The following is a 17,707-nucleotide window of genomic DNA, read 5'->3' as shown; positions in this document are numbered from 1 at the left end:
GGGGTTGTTGTTTTTTTCTTCTAGATTGCCTCTCAAGTGTGCAGCTCCACTGTCCATGTATGCAAAAGTGAAATCAGGAAGCCATAAGACAAAGACAAGCCACACTAAGCACATGTAACCCCAGGGTAGTCTTTCCCTCTCCCATTTTTAACTCCCAGGACCACACAAGCTCAGGAGGGACTTGTCCCAATGAACTGGGGAGGGGGGAGCACCAAAAGAGGCACAGCTGCCTCTCCTTCCAGGAGCTCTGTTTGAGAGACAACCCACTCTCTCCCCATCTCGCCCCACCCCACCTCAGTGTTATTGAGAGATCCACTGCTTGCAGGCTGGTCATTCATCAGGTAGAGCTGCACAAGTCTGTGCAACTCTAGCTGACAAATGGCCAGCCTGCAGGCAGAATGGCTCTCTTTAACACTGGGTGGGGTGTGATGGGAGAGAGAGGAGCAAATAACGCTCTTGGAAGGTGAGCCAGCTGTATCTCTTTTGGCGCCCCCACCCTGGCTTATTAGAACAAGTCGCTCCTGGTTACACTTCTGCATTGCCGTATGCAGGCTGCATACCGGATTGTGCCTGCAATGTTTAGTTAGACAATTTGCTATCTTGTAATGGTGCCCAGAATCTGTTGTGGCCTGCTTCGTTTTACCTAATGATAGGGCTGCTCCTGTCTTTAAATCGTTTCCCTTTATTTGCTTCCAGATCTGCTACATCTTTTCAGCAGAATATATCGGATTCTTCCCCCCCAATATTTCTTGCAGTGAGGGTTGGGTGGATGAGGTGTGAGAGCCTGTTGGATTCCCTGGAATACAAATGGGTTAATTTGTAGGGTGGATTAGACACAGGGCACAATATAAGTTTGGTTTGTATTAGCATAACGGTGTCATAAAAATGTAGATTTGGAGGTGGAAATTATTGGTGACATAGCTAATACAGCATTGCTATAGCAGAAAAGGCACACAATATTTACACTGTATTTGACCACATAAACTATGTCACCCACAAACACAATTTTTCATTACACAAGAGAGACGGAGGGTCCCCCTTCACTGGCACGCAATCTTGCTTAACCCCCCCCCCTGCATTTTATTAAAAAAGAAGGAACCTTACCAAAAATAAATAAAAAATTAAAAACCATCGTTACGATATAGTTAATATTTCATATCCTAATGCCGCTTCCTAGAGGTAGCAGGTTTAGCTGATTACTATTTGTTTGCGATGCTGGAGAAACCTGCAATCATGGAGAACATAAAAGGATTGCAATTAGATCTATTGGTTGAGCGCTGCACCTCCGTGACCCACTGTAAAGTGCTTAGCACTATCAAAGAGATAATGCTTAGCTGCAGCTGGCACATCTGGACATAATAATATGGACTAAACTGACACAGCTACTAAAGGCTACCTCTATCCTCTCTAACTGAAAGCAGAAAACAGATCAGGGTTTTAAAAGAGTATATCAACAAAAACAGCAGACGAGCACACCCACAACTCCGAACAGATCTCTTCCCGGTGAGTATTTCTGCGTTTCCCATCACCTTAGAAGTCCTTGCGAGTGTTTGAAAGGAGCAAAGCAACTCAACGGAGAAGGGATAAAGCTCAACGCACATTAGAGGCAAAATGGGAATTAGAGAGGCAAATGTTTCCAAATGCATTGAGATGCAGATTTCCACATGCAGGATTTGGAGCATATTACTAGGGAAATCATGCCAGCACGGTCGCTCTTTATTGCTGAGATGAAGCCGTAATTCCCAAACCATGGGCTGAGACATGCCACTGGGCCGCAGAAGGACTGCTGGTGCACCACGAGCAATCAACTAATGAGATAGTTGAAGGTTGCCTTTTGCCCAAAGTAACCACTACCCACAGAAGAGGTTGTGGACATACCTCTTGGATGATTCGCTGCTGTGGTCCTGTTTCCCTCCAGTCAGTCTGGGCTGGTGTCTCTGCATTGGGAGTAATGACTTCATTTAGGGTCAAACTTTATGTTAAGCTAAGCATGTGCAGAATGCTTACCTGCTTGATTCTTTCTAACACGCCAGATGTTGCTGAACTACAACTCCCATCACCCCCAGCTACAATGTATTGTGACTGGGGATGATGGGAGTTGTAGTTCAGCAGCATCTGGAGTACCGCTGGTTGGGAACCCCTGTTTTAAACAAAATAGAAATTGGAGCTCCTCTCTGCAGACTAAGATTATGGCAAGAGGTGAAGGTCCCTGCCCCATACCATGGCCCCAGTCTGGATTTTCTCCACTGCAGTTGCTACTTGTCAAGGGGAGAAAAGCTCAAATTGGTGCAGTTGGAGTCTTCCCACTGTTTGCAAATAACAGCTGTGGGATTCCAAATCAAAACCATGGTTGGTGGTGAGGGGTCTCCTTTCCGTCCAACAGGGTCTGAACCTGGCATTTGAATTGCTTTTCTTCCAGTTGTATGGCAAAGAGGATGACCTTTTAGCAACCTGGTCTAATCTTAATAACTGTTTGCGGTTTAAGCCATTTTGGAAGGGCGGTATATAAATCAAATCAATCAATCAATCAATCAATCAATCAATATAAATATCCTTGAAAGCTTTTTTCTTTTCTCCTTGTTACTAACATTAGCATTGCTTACATACTATGTGAATGATTAAGGCTTTTAGTTTTTAGTTTTCTTTTAAAAATTTCCTTCTCTTTTCTCTTTTTCATTTGACTAAATGCTTTTAAAATATGGATGACTACTACTAAAGTTAAGGTAAAGTGTGTCGTCGAGTCAGTGTCGATTCTTGGCGACCACAGAGCCCTGTGGTTGTCTTTGGTAGAATACAGGAGGGGTTTACCATTGCCATCTCCCACGCAGTGTGAGATGATGCCTTTCAGCAGCCTCCTATATTTCCGCTGCCCGATATACGTATTTCCGATAGTTTGGGAAACATACTATTGCTCCCACACCCCAATAAGACACGAGACAAGAGTGTATGGTAATAAAGAGCCACAATTTATTGATCAGAACAGAGGTGGATGTTAGATGGAACTGGCACTCCACCTACTACAGTGCGGCACTAAAGACAGGCCCTATCAGGGCATGCCTGTCCTAATCAGAACTGGCGATGCACCTTGGCTCCAGACAGCCCCCATTGCTCTAAAGCAGAGGCTGCCCTTCTTAGCCAATCTAAGGCCAGGTCTCTGCCAAGCCGCCAAGCTTTCTGCAGGGTGCCACCCGATAGAGTAGAGCGTGCAAGGTCTGGATTCCTCAAGCTGCCAAGTCTCTAGAGAACAGACCTGCTCATCCAATAGCCAAACGCTTACCTGAAGGTGCTCACCGCAACTCAGCTGGTTCTTCCCAGAGAGGAGAGCTGGTCTTGTGGGTAGCAAGCATGACCTGTCCCCTTAGCTAAGCAGGGTCCACCCTGGCTGCATATGAAAGGGAGACTAGAAGTGTGAGCACTGTAAGATATTCCCCTCAGGGGATGGAGCTGTTCTGGGAAGAGCAGAAGGTTCCAAGTTCCCTCCCTGGCTCCTCCAAGATAGGGCTGAGAGAGATTCCTGCCTGCAACCTTGGAGAAGCCGCTGCCAGTCTATGAAGACAATACTGAGCTAGATAGACCAATGGTCTGACTCAGTATATGGCAGCTTCCTATGTTTCTATGTTCCCACTGCACTGTTCCTGTTGGACATTGTGACCAAGAAACCTAAAATAGCTTAACTAAAAGGTACAGTCGGGGCAGGCAAAAAAGGACACATACCCAGGTCAGTCAGGTAAATGCCCCCCAAATTCCTGCCTGGCCCCAAAAGGCGTCCAGCAAGCCCAGACCGTACCCAGGGAGGGAGGGAGGGAGGGAGAGTGGGTGCCTGCTGAAGACGGACTGAGGGAGAGGGATGCAAATGACCGTGGTGTGTGGCAAACCCCACCCGCCTCGTGCCCAGGAGCCAATCAGCTCCATTAAGGTCTCGTGCCTTTTGGAAAGAGTGTGGGGCATACGGGCCACGCCGCTTAGTTGAGCAGTGGGCAACCTGACTACTACTATTTATATGCCACTTTTCAACAACGTTTCCACAGCAGCTAGATATGATTCCCTGACCCTAAAAGGCTCACAATCTAAAACATAAGACAGACACCAGCAACAGCTACTGGAGCGATGCTGTGCTGGGCGTGGATATGACCAATTTCTCTCTGCCTGCTAAATAAAGAGAATCACCACTTCCAAAAGGTGCCGCTTTGCTCAGTTAGTAGTAGTTGTTGCTGTCCGTCTTAACTTAATATTATTAATATTTTAGCTTAGTATTTTAATTGTGTCTTTTTTACAATCTTGTTTTTAAATTTTGCTGTAAAACGCCTTGGGATTGTTTTAATGAAAGGCGTTATATAAATTTGGCAATAAATACAATAAATAAATAAGCTGGAGGGGGGAAGGGGGGGCGGGGGGGGGGTCTCAAACTGTGTGGTGGCCAGATTCCATTATTTAGTTTAAAAGAAACAATATAGTCAGGATTAAGCCCGTCCTTAACTCAATGTGCAGTTGGGCCCTTTGTCTCTCCTGATGCAGCACAATGCCTTTGTTTCAGCAGCCCCTATTTGACAAGGACGTTCCCTGTTTTCTGGTATATCCTTAACCCTATTTTTTACCTATTTTCACCTTCAGGGAGTTGAAAATGTGTTAATGTGAATTACTTGAATTGTCCAGTCTCAGGGTTCAGCTCCTTTCTCAGCATCTCTAGAAGTTATATCTTAGAGCGCGGAGAGGATGGAGCTCGTCTTTGTATGCACATGCATGTGAATCCATGCCCACGAATACACAGTCAGCCTGGTGGTGAAGACTTTTCAACAATATATAGTGGTGGAGCGGGGAGGGCTGTGGGAGAAGCTGGTCATAGCTCAGGGAAAGAACACTTGCTTTGCATGCAGAAAGTCCCAAATCATGCAATCCCTGGCAGCATCTCCAGGCATGACTGGGAATGACTCCTGCCTGAAAACCTGAAGAGCTGCTGCCAGTCAGGGTAGACAAAGTTGAGTTAAACTGATAAGAGCCTGACTCAGTAAAAGGCAGCTCGGGATGAGTATCGCAATGTTACAAGCATGTCTGCATTTCATCTGTAAGATATTGGTGGGTCTGAGAATCATCTGCCTCCAGAGGATGTGTTCAAGGGCTGGCTCCAGGTTCAAGGCATGGGCTGATGGGAGTTGTAGTCAAACAACATCTGGGGACCCATGTTTGAGAACCACATTGAAACTCTGATATAATCTATATGTATAAAAGGCGAAGGATGTATGTGGCAAGACCCGCCCACACAGTGCTTTACTAATCAGAGGCAACACAGCAGAAGCACCATGGTGATTGGGCAGTGGGGATTCCATATGCAGATAGGGAGGAGGAGCCTGTGGCGGTTACGGTCAGTTGGAATGCAATTGTTACTGGTCGGATTCTATCTATCTATCTATCTATCTATCTATCTATCTATCTATCTATCTATCGGACAGTGGGCAGGGGTCTGCGAAGAGAAGGGTTGTGAGGGAGGAAAGAGCCCCTTCAGGAGAAGGAGGCTGCCATTTTGTGAATTAGATGAGGAAACAAGATTTGTTAACTCAGGAAGGGAGAGGGCGGGGCAGGGAGGGGAAGAAAGTCAGAGGGGAAGAGCAAGCAGAGGAGAGAAAAGAAAAAGGATGGGCAAGAGAGGAAGAAGGAAGGGTGAGGGCCCGGGCCTGTCAGTGGCCTGAGGGGAATGAGTGGTTATGGTGGCAGCAGCAGCAAGGAAGGGCCGGGTGAACTGCTGCTGCTTGGGGCTACGGAGGCCATTGGCAGAGGGAGGCAAGCAGGCGAGGGATGGGCCTGGGCCTGTCAGCATCCCGAGGGCGAGTGGCCATGGTGGTGGCAGCGAGGAAGGGCCCAGTCAACCTCTGCTGCTGCTCCTGCAGGAAGTGAGGGTGCGGGGGTCTCTGGGGTTAGGGGGCTGTGGCTTGGCCAATCGGCACTGGCAACGCTGCAGCCGTGGCCATGAGGGGTGAGTGGGATGGAGCAATGGGATGGAGGAGCAGCCAAGAGGGGTGAGGGGGATGGAAGCATGGCGGAAGAGGAGCAGGATGGCGGAAGAGGAGCAGGAGCGTGGCTCAGGTGAGGGTGGAGAGGTCTCTGAGGTGAGGGGGCTGTGGTGGGGCAGGGTGAGGGGAGCAATCAAGTGCTAGCCGGAAGATGCTCTGCACAGGATAAGCTAGTTAACTTTAAAAGGAAAAGCCTTTTCCTGTTTTTATTAGGGGTGTGCGTGGACTGTTTGGCATGATTCAGTCCAAATTCAAACTGAATTCTGACCAAACTGCAGATATGTGAACCAGTTCGGTTGAACTGATTGGCTGGGTCAGTTGGTTTGATGAATCAGTTCCAACCGGCTCGAAGCAGTTGGTGATCGAACAGCTTGAACCTGCCAAATTCGTGGTAGTCCAGTTCGCGATCGAACCGGTTCTGTACATCCCTAGTTTTTTTATTACTTCCTGTATGTAGCAGTAATAGTCATTCGTTCCCTTTTCTGTGCTGCTTTGTTGTCTGTGCAACTGCTCATTCCCTGAAATAAATCCTTGAGGAGTCTTCTCGTATGCATGTGTACTAATGTGTTCTAATGACCTCAAAAGGTGAGTAGTTGTAGGATCTTTATTTCAGCTCATTCAGCGTGGAGTAAGACCTTTACAAAATCAGGAGGGTAACCATGCTAATGAACAAGATAATAATCTGATTTTTTTAAAAAAACACACAATCTAAAATAACAATTCAGAAAAGAACCAAAAAGAAAGTTTTAAAAAATTAGACTAAACAAAAAAGGATTAGACTAAACATAATTGTTAGCTTGAAATTTGTGAAACCAACTCCTTGTATGGATAGCACCAACAAGAAATTTTGCTACTTTTAATTTGGGAGCATGATTGGCATCATTCAGCACTAGAAACTCCAATGCATTTACATGAATGTTTATGCATTTGCATGGATTTGTATAAATTTGCATGAATTTTAAGTCTTATAAACCAGGGGTTTTCAGATGTTCCTCTTCAGGAAATACATCCCATTTGCCTTCTGTACAAACCACATTAGAGAGGTGCACGGACCCGGTTTTCCCCATTCAGTTCGGATTCAAGCTGAATTCGAACAGAATCAGGTGGCTTGGGCCGGGCCTGGTCCAACCTCAACCCCACCGAGCTGGCTTGCGAGTCAGCTTGAGGGGTATATTTGTAAAGGGGACTCTGGCAAGGATTCCCCTTTAAAAGTAAAGAGCTTTGCCAATAGTAATTGGGGGAGGGGGCAAGGAAAAATGTAGTCTGTGCCTTTAAAGAAGGTTCATCTCGAAGAGACCATATTACTCCTATATTACAGGAGTTGCACTGGCTGCTGATAAGTTTCCGGGCAAAATACAAAGTGCTGGTTATAACCTATAAAGCCCTAAACAGCTTAGGCCCACGGTACTTAAGAGAGCGTCTTCATTTGCATGATCCCCATCGTCCACTACGTTCATCAGGGGAGGCTCGTCTGTGGCTACCTTCATGTCGTCTGGTGGCCCCCCAGGGACGGGCCTTCTCTGTTGCCGCCCCGATACTTTGGAATGTGCTTCCCGTGGGAATCAGAGTCTCCCCATCTCTAGCGGCTTTTAAAAAGCGTCTAAAGACTTATCTTTTTACCCAGGCCTTTTAGCTTTTTTAACTTTTTAGCTTCTTAAATTTTGGATTGTTTATGATTTGTTTTAAACTGTTTTTAGTATTTGTTTGTTGTGAACCGCCCTGAGACCTTGGGTTAGGGCGGTATAAAAATGTGTTAAATAAATAAATAAAGACAGGCCCATGGCAGTGGGGATGGTGCGGCAGGGATGGCAGTGGCAGCCAGGGGGTGAGAAAAAATGTCGTATTTACCTTTAAAAACAAGTCAATGGCGGTGCCAGCAGGGATGGTGCAGTGGGCTCTTCCAGCTCCACTGCTGGCTTCTCAAATCTTTCACAGGCCTGGCCATGCTGCAGCCTGTTTAGGGCCTCTGTGCAGGCATGGTCCCATTACAGTGAGGTCTGTGTATGTGCAGAGGCCATTGGTGTACCACACAAATCTCCATATTCCCCTGTACAGGTATGCCCCTTGAGCCCCTTAAGTCAGCTCATGGGTTGGGGCTGGGAGTGGGTGGGTTTCTCTACTCAAACTCAGACCAGGTCTAAGGCCAGACCCCGTGGTTTGGTTTGAGCGTGAGCCTCCAAACCAGGCCGGCTTGAACTCAACCCGGCTCACAAATCCCTCAACCGCATTCATTTCCCCTTTGAGTCAGGTGCCCCGAGGGAAGGACAGAGAAACCTCCCTCTTTTAATCTCCCCATGATTTGCTGCCAGCCAGGCAAGCATGGAAAGCAGAGCTGAAGGGAAAGGTGGAGGGCATTTGAGGGATCCATGAGTGGATGGGTGGAAGGGAACTCACATTTGAGCTAGTACAGGACTGCTCAGCTTAGCCCCCCCTCAGCTGTTTTTGGACTACAGCTCCCATAATCCCCATCCACAGTGGCCGATAGCCAGGGATTATGAGAGTTTTAGGCCAAAATCTGCAAGAGGGCCGAAGTTAAGCAGTCCTGAGCTAGATGAAGAATTTGGGCACTGTAATACTTACCTCCTTGTTGGGCATTGTAATACTTGCCTTCCCGAAATCCTGTCTTTCTGAGTCTTAAGAACAAAAGAACATAAGAACAGCCCTGCTGGATCACGCCCAAGGCAGCCCATCTAGTCCAGCATCCCGTTTTGCACAGTGGCCCACCAGATGCTGCTGGAAGCCACAGGCAGGAGTTGAGGGCATGCCGTCTCTCCTGTTGTTACTCCCCCACAACTGGTACTCAGAGGCACCCCACCCCCGAGGCTGGAGGTGGCCTACAGCCCTCCGACTAGTAGCCATCAATAGACCTCTCCTTCTTGAAGTTATCCAAATCCCACTTAAAGCCATCCAGGTTGCTGGCTTGTAGAACATTGTGGGGCACATTCTAGAGTGGATAGTCAATTCATGCAGAATGATGGCCAGGCCTGTTAGGACTCATGAGCACTGAGAACTGATCTTCTCATTATGCAGAGTAAAGTGGTTGACCAAGGTGATAGAATTCTGCACACTGGAGACTTCATGGACAGCACTGTATTTTTGAGAGATCCCCCAAAGAAAATCTCCCTGCATGTAGTTCACTAGCTTATTATTTATTTTTTACAAGGAGCCCAGAGCGGTGTACTAAATACATATGTTTCTCCGTTTTCAACCATGTGCTAGATCACTGCACACAAGGCGCTTTTCACATGAGGGAGAATTAAAAGACTGTAAAAGGCCACCTTAAGTGGCGTAGTGGGGAAATGCTTGACTAACAAGCAGAAGGTGGCCGGTTCGAATCCCCACTGGTATGTTCCCCAGACTAAGGGAAACATAGTTTCCTAGATTATGGGAAACACCTATATTGGGCAGCAGCGATATAGGAAGGTGCTGAAAGGCATCATCTCATATTGTGTGGGAGATGGTAATGGTAAACCCCTTCTGTATTCTACCAAAGAAAACCCCAGGGCTCGCTCTCTCTGTGTTCACCAGGAGTCAAAATTGATTTGACGGCACACTTTACCTTTAAAAGGCTAGTTCACACAATCATTAGTTGGGTAGGACAAGTGTCCTACCCAAGTTCAGGAGCTGTATGTTCTCTCATTTTGTCATCATGTGCTCATAAAAAGCCAGATAGGATCCAGGAGAATTGATTGATCTCACAAGATTTTAATTAGAATAGATTATAATAATTTTAATTGTTTTAATAACTGTTCTATGCTTTTGTTTTTGTGTCATATTTTAGTGTGTTGACTTTTAAATATTTTAAATTTTGTATACTGCCTAGAGATGTACATATCAGGTGGTATAAAAATATGATAGATAGATAGATAGATAGAGTGTGAGGCCCCCACGGGGTGGGAGAGCTTTTCCTCCCACCATAGTCGGGTACAGTTGCTGGGTAAAATGGGTCCCTCTTACCAAATGCGAGTATCATAGAAGACCACTTCCTCCTACCTTCCTTTGTATAAGCACATGATCACAAAACGGAAGTGCACACAGCTCCCAAACTTGGATAGGAGGATGCTTGCCTTACCCTATTGCTGGTCATGAGAACCAGCCTATTATTTTATATTTGCAATTTGAAGTGTCAAGTCCCAAACTCTACCCCATCAGTCTTCTTCCTTCTTCTGAGCAATGCACATACATCGGTTCTGGGACACACCAGTAGGTCTAGCTCAGCTGCCACACTGCAAGGGAAGGCTGGGAATGGTGTGTAAACCTTTCAAGAAATCTGGACCAGTCTCCAAAAGAACCCTCGAGAGGCTTCCAATGGTCCCACAGGTTGAAAGCCACTGACGTTGCCTGACCAGACGGATTGGACTTCATGCTGCTGTTGCCGCTCCCTGCCCCTTTTTTGTTTGGGGGGAGAGAGAAAGAGCGAGCAACTGGGAATTAAAATGTCTTTTAAACAAAAATAAGCTTTTGTTATCAGCCAGCTGGCGACGGGATAAAAGTCTGCGCTCTAAAGATGCAATCAAAATTCGACACTGTTTTATTAAACATGTAATATAATCAGCCAGGATCCTTCCATGGCCAGTAATAACAATGCAATACAATTATTAATTATTATTTGCATCATGTCATTCATGCAAAATCGCCACAGAACATTTGGCATCCTGTTACAGTCTGCCCATACCAGAGGTTATGAGCTGCAATACATCGTACCCTGGAGGTACATTACATACACCTTCATCGGAAGCTGCCTTGTACTGAGTCAGACCATTGGTCCACCTACCTCAGTACTGTCTACACTGACTGGCAGTGGCTCTCCAAAGTTTCAGGCAGAGATGCTGCCAGAGATTGAACCTTGGACCTTCTGCATGCAAAGCAGATGCTCTGCCACTGAGTTTACTTGTCATTATTTATTTAACGTATTTCTGTGCCGCCCAAAACTTGCATCTCTGGGCGGTTTACAATTACAATCATATAAACATTAAAATAATTAACATTAAAATCAATTAAAGTTATGACCCCATCCCCCAAACCAACTAGCAGGAGTGGGTTGTTCAGATCTGTTGAGAGGGACGAATGATGAAACCTTTAACAGGTGATCATGGAAATGTGATTCATCATCTTGTAGATCGGGGTTTCCAACCTTTGGTCCTTGGATGATGTTGGACTACAGCTACCATTGATGGAGAACCCCTGTTGTACATTACAGTGCCCAAATGGGTATTAGGAAGATGAGGGAATGGGCCCTAGCTCAGTGACAGAGCACATGTTTTGTACAAAAAGAAAGTTCCAGGTTTAATCCCCCAAATCTTCTGCAAAAAGATCGAAGAAGCAGCGAGGGGAACGATCTCTCCCTTCTTGAGGTCTTGGACCAATTCCCTGCCAATTCATAGCTCAGGCTGCTAGACTCAGTGCTACATTTGCTTTCTGGTTTATTGTACACGCAAATATATCCACCCAGTTCAGTGGGACCCAGATGAGCATCACGATGCCGCTGGGAATGGGGATGTATAACCAAAGTGCATCCTCGTTCGCCTCAGGTGAATGGAAACCTCTTTCATTGCTGGATCAGTGTGAATGAACAGTAGCATCTGAGAATCAAACAGCACAACTCACCAGGAAGAGTCCCTATGAAAGTGGGATGGGATGAATGGGAGCTGGAATGGAAAAAAATGAGAGAGAACATTGCTCCCTGCTATTTCAGTGGGGATCACACAGGGAGAAGTTATTGGGACAAAACATATTCCTGTTCCTTAGTGCCGGCTGGAAGCAGAGTCAGGCAGATGTCCTCAAGGGGCATGAGTCCAAAGTTAGGTCTGAGAGACCCAGGAATATGTCAGGGGTCAAGCAGGGTAGCCAGTAGCCAGAGGATCTAGACAGGGGGGAAAGATGACACCCAGGGCAAAGATAGGTCAACAGTCAGGAACCAGAGGATCAAGATGGGCTGAGAGCCAGTAACACACTGGAGGTCAAGCTGACTAGCTGTCAAGAGCCAGGCACCAGAACAAGAGCCAGGAGTCAGGAAAAAAGCCAGGGATCACACCAACATAAGAAAACCTTGAGAACAAAGCAAGGCCTGACTCGGCCTGTCTCCTTTTACACTTCCTGCTGCAGGGAGGGCCAATAGGTGATCCCAGGGGGCGGGGCTTACCTGGAGTTTAGAGAATAAAAAACCCCTGCTGCAGTGCAGCAGGCTGTCATAGGGGGCAGCATTGTGCATGACTCTGGATCAGGTAGGGCATGACAGTGCTAAAGCGGAACCAAAAAACTTCCAGAAGTAATTTTGATGAAACGTGAAGGTCCAAGGCAGGAGAAACAAAACAGGAGAAGTTTCAGGGTTGGGAGAGAAATTTGGGACATTGTTCTCTAATTCCAAGAGGAGTGGCTTCTGATGTTCAGTGGTGGCAACAACATGTGTAATTTTTCTTTTCAGTTGTTACTGTATGTCTGTAGACAGCGGCAGGAGCAGCATTGCTAGTGTGAGGCTTCTTCTTGGTGGGCAACTCCATCTAGCTGCCATTAGGCCCATTCACACGTTACATTCAACACACGTATGAGTGTACACAAGTACAGATCTGAACACAGGTATAGTCATTCACATGTTACGTTGAATGCAGGTACAGCAGTACTCTTCCTATGTGTACCATACCATGCATTTGAAGGGCCGGTATCCAGGTTCCTTTTTAAAATGAACAGAGGTACAGCCATTCACACAAACAATGTACATATGTAGAGACACCTGTACACTCATGCAGCATAATGTGTGAATCAGGCTACCTTTTTCCTGGAATGCTCCTGAAATAATGCCATGACACGATGCAGCATTATTCTGCAGAGATTTCCAGGGAGAAGGCAGCTGGACAGAGCCGACCTCCAAGAAGAGGTCTAGAAGAGCACCCTCCCCCTGCTCTTAAAGGGAGACCCCTGCCGCCTTCGAACCTCCCCAACGCGGTTCCGTGCACATACTCTACTGCTAGAATGAGGTGAGTGAAGTTCACCAGCAGCGATATTATTACTTAAATTTTATATCCTGCTCTTCCTCCAAGGAGCCCAGAGCGGTGTACTACATACTTGAATTTCTCCTCACAACAACCCTGTGAAGTAGGTTAGACTGAGAGAGAAGTGACTGGCCCAGAGTCACCCAGCAAGTATAGGAAGTTTTCTTCTCTGCAACTTTATGGAGGACTAGAAACTTGTTTTTCGTTTTAAATGAGTCGTGTAGGCCTTAGGCTTCTGCCAATGCTGCTGGATTCTGTGGTCCAGTAACCTCTCTGGGAGCCTGGCTGTGTAGACTACAGAAAAACAACATCACAATGAAGCCTTAACCTCATAACAGAGAGTTTTTGCTAAAAATATACGTTCATAATAATATTATTGAGCGGGCATAGATGAAGAAGGCCAGGGAAAGTGTAAGCAATAAGAGAGTGAGCAAGGTCAGTGTACTTTGCCCGGGGGCTGTGCAATCAATACGAGCTGTTCAATAACTGCTTTATTACTACACTACCACTCGGAGCAAAATCATTTTTAAATTAAGAATATATTTTGCAAAACTGAATTAACAATATTGAATATTTTGCTCTTTGAGATGACTAGCCTTCAAAATCAAATTATTAAATATGGAAAATGCCTACTGGTTTAGCGAAGGCATATATTTATATCTGTATTGGGGTGTTTTCAACATTTTCTTACATGGATTTCTGCTGAAAACAGCGCTCACGAAATAAGGAAAGGACAATGCCATTTAAAAAGCAAAGAAACCAAATAAACTCCATATTCCCTTTGGGACTCCAGTTACTGAAAAGCTGGAAATGACACTTGTTGCATATAATGCAGCTGTTAAACAGTGGCCACTTACGGCACACAGGTATAGACCCGCAACAAAATGTTGCAGTCGATCCTTAGTATGCATGTATTACCCGCGCATGGTGAAAGTTTTAGGTTCGAGGGAGTATTCTTCAAGCTAAGAAATTTCCTGCTGTTCTTGTTCAAGACCTCCTTCCCCCTTCTCGCCACTGAATTCTATTAGCTCCACTCGCCGGCTTGTCTGTTAACTGCCCTCTGAGTCCACAAACATCCCACTCCACTGAGTTACATTGGCACCATTTGAAATATTTTTTGGTTTTCCCCCCAGTTATTTATGAAACCAACACATATGTGGCTTACCTTGAGTCGACGGGTTCCTCACTTGCAGGTGATCCAGTTAAGGACCACACTATTTCTAACTCTTTCAGCAATAGTTACAGATAGATAACCCTAATACTCTGCTCCCTGCACAGGCACCTCCCAGTTAGGACCATATTAGATGTGAGATGCTTAGAAGTGCTTAATGTAGAAGTGGCCAGATTTTGGTTCAAATAGCTAGAGAGCTTGGAGGGGAGATTTCTTTATCTGCTGCAGCTGCAGCAGAAGTGCTCATGTAAGGAGAGCACTGCTAATTAAGATTGTCTGGAGACCTGGAGTTTAAGTCCTAAATAAAGTACTTTATTGAGGAAATCCATCAGGGAGATAGATAAGGCCTACATGCCTTGCTGCTAGCTACATACAGGAAGAGGGGGAAGGGGGAAGAAGGACATTCTCTCTCTCTCCCTCTCCCTCTCCCTCTCCAGGTGAGAGTATGAAACCTGAGAATATCAGTCTAACAAAGGGGAAGTAGAGAAAGCATGGTCAGAGAGGGAATTCTCTTGCTCACTATCTCTAACCCTAGTGGTCAAGAGGGTTGCTGGTGCTCAGAGTCGATGCCATCAGGAGCTGCATCTCCAGCACAAATTGCTGCTTCGGGAGCAAAATGATTGCTGTGAAAAGTGATTTGGGGGGTGAAAACAGTGAGGAGGGGGGAGTTCTAAGCTATCACGGTGTGCTGCACTCCCAGCCTGGTTGGGGCCCCCACTGAGCTTATTTTTAAAGATAGGAGGACCACTTCAGATTGACTTCTGCATTGAGTGTGTCTTCTAAAGAAGCATATAATGTCATGTGTTCTTTGGACCTTAATTTCTAGGCCCAGTTTGAAGTGCTGGCTTGGACCTCTGAAGCCCTACATGCTCTAGGGCCAGAGTCTATTAAGGACCTCTTGCTCCCATATAGGCTTACCTATATTGTCAGCTTTACCCATCAAGTCAGCTTTAGAGGCCCTGCTTCATGTTCCTCATGGTCTGAGGCACAGCTAGTGGTTATACAGAGCAGGGCCTTCTCTCTGGTGGCCCAAGAATATGGAATATCCTTCTTAAGAAACTTTGCCTTGCCTCGTCCTACTGGTCTTCAGGCACCATAAGTGCATAGGGAGACTCCTGCTAGGTCAGACCAAAGGTCCATCTTGTCTAGAATCCTGTTTCTCACAGTGGCCAATAGGGGTGTACATGAACTGGTTCGGGCTGAACCAGTCCACCACGAACCGGGCTGGTTTGACCGGATCAGTTGTGAACAGAACCAGCCTTCAAGAAGGCTGGCTGGTTCATGTTCATGATGGACCTGTTTGGCAGGCTTGAAAAGGGGAATCTGAAAAAAGGAATTTTTTTTTCAAACAAAGAGGAAGGCTTCACAAAAGGCTTCTGGCTTTTGATATAGCAGTTTGCTGGGAGAAACCTGAACACATAATCTGGGGATGGGAAGTTTTGTGAAGGAGGAGGACAGAGTGGGAGGTAAAGCTCTGGAAAGTTGAATGGACAGGATGGACCAGAGCAGGGGTACCCAACGGTGGATCCCCAGATGTAGTTGGACTACAACTCCCATCATCCCCAGCCTGTGCGGGGATGTTGCTGGGGATGAGGGGAACTGTAGTCCAGCAACATCCAGGAACCATGGTTGGGAACCCCTGGACCAAAAGGTAGGTGAGAGAAGGGACTGAGGCTTCCGAGACAAAGTTTTTGAAGGGATAGAATAAAAGAGTTGGAAAAGAGAAATGGCAGAAGTAGAAACCGGAGGAAAGAGCACATCCCTGGGAGAAGGAGGGAAGGGAAGAGTGGCTAGAAAATAGGGACGGGGACGGGACTCATTCTGGGTTCAGTGACAGGAAGGGCTGTGTGCTCTAGGCAAGAAGGAAATGCATAGGCAAGGAATCTGAGGGGGCAGGGGGTAATTTTGCCAGCTCTCCGGTATTTTACTGCCCCATTTCATATTTTTGCCATGGGATGATGATAATGATGGTGATGATGATGATGATTAATGATTATTAACTTGGCATTTTAAGCTGGAGTGTGGGTTTATGAATAACAAATATTTGCCGTACTGTATTTGTATTCGGAGTGTGGGTTTAAACATTTCTTTGCTCTTGACCCCACATTCTGATCTCCTAAACTCCATCTCCTCACACAGCAAGATCCATCAGGATCTACCCTCTGACACACCCCAACCTGCCCACTCCTCACTTTCTTAAAATCAGCCATCTTCTGATCTGCTCAAAAATGCCAGGCGGCACCCCCCCAACTACCCAAAACTACCACCCCCCACCCCCCGCCAGTATCTCATCCAAACTCACAAGGCTCTATTTCCTGGTCCACCAAAATCTCACCAGTCAAAACCTGCCAGTGGCTGTACTCACGAACTGGTGATGTTTCAATATCACAAACTGGTGACTCTAGCAAGGACCTGAGTAACCAACGGGTCCAGGGATGGGGTGGGTTGCTGTGTGTGTGTGTGTGTGTGTGTGTGTGTGTGTGTGTAGGGGAGGGGAGAAGGTTCTATGTTGATTTGAACTAATCACTCATGTTTATTTGGATATGGGACTCCAGTAATAATAAACAATGTGATACTACAGAACTGTTGACATCCAGGTATGGTTTTGCCATGTCATGTATTGCATTGCAGAAGTTGTATTATGCTGTAGAAGACACACACACCCCCTGCCACCCCGGAGAATGCTGCACAATCAGACTGGAAGAGGCTCGGACAAAGAAAATCCACAGCCGGCTAAAAAGGGTCCTGGGCACGGCTGGGAAGAAGAGAGGGGAGAGGGGAAAAAAATCCCTTTGTTAATTGATCGGCATGTCTGGCGAGGCGGGCCAGCTGAGACATGTCAGAGGAGACTTGATCTGCAAGCCTGAGTAAAATGGAGACACCTGGGAGAGGCTCTGGTGCTGTCTATAGAAAGAGTCTCTGCATACTTTCCAGTGTGAAAGGGCAAAGACGGGGGGGGGGATGGCTGAGAGTAGGCCAGAGGGCAACTCCCTCCCCCCAACCGGGCCGCTGCCTGCTCTTGAACTCACCATTGTTAATCTAAACCGGCTGCTTGCATGAGGTTTGTGCTCAGACAAGGATCGCCCCCTTTCGGTTCATAGGAACATAGGGAGCTGCCATATACTGAGTCAGACCATTGGTCCATCTAGCTCAGTATTGTCTACACAGACTGGCAGCGGCTTCTCCAAGGTTGCAATCTGGAGTCTCTCTCAGCCCTATCTTGGAGATGCTGCCAGGGAGGGAACTTGGAACCTTCTGCTCTTCCCAGAGCAGCTCCATCCCCTGAGGGCAATATCTTACCCTCATCCCCTGAGGACATATCAAGTCTCCCATTCGTATGCAACCAGGGCAGACCCTGCTTAGCTAAGGGGACAAGTCCTGCTTGCTACCACAAGACCAGCTCTCCTCCTCAGTCAGTTCAGAGACTCAGGGACTGTCTACCAGGAAGTGGTACAGGGTTGGCTTTCGGCAAGCACTGCACCCCCAAGATTCTGCTACCCTCAGCTGACCGAAAGTCTTTTGCTCCCTTAAATGATGCCACC

The 17,707-nt window shown here is 46.6% G+C and overlaps 1 long non-coding RNA gene across 1 annotated transcript; it reads right to left on the bottom strand.

Annotated features, from left to right (window-relative positions):
- Positions 1 to 690: 690 nt before the first annotated feature.
- LOC128326232 (uncharacterized) lies at positions 691 to 14,282 on the bottom strand. Its single transcript, XR_008307902.1, has 3 exons — positions 14,160 to 14,282; positions 1,879 to 1,937; positions 691 to 796 (listed from the first exon to the last, which is right to left on the bottom strand). It is a non-coding gene; the product is annotated as an uncharacterized LOC128326232 (long non-coding RNA).
- Between the last annotated feature and the right edge of the window lie 3,425 nt (positions 14,283 to 17,707).

This window comes from Hemicordylus capensis, chromosome 1 (genome assembly GCF_027244095.1).
Source record: "Hemicordylus capensis ecotype Gifberg chromosome 1, rHemCap1.1.pri, whole genome shotgun sequence".
Taxonomy (NCBI): domain Eukaryota; kingdom Metazoa; phylum Chordata; class Lepidosauria; order Squamata; family Cordylidae; genus Hemicordylus; species Hemicordylus capensis.
Note: the sequence above shows the minus strand (reverse complement) of the source record. Positions and strands in the feature narration are given on the sequence as shown.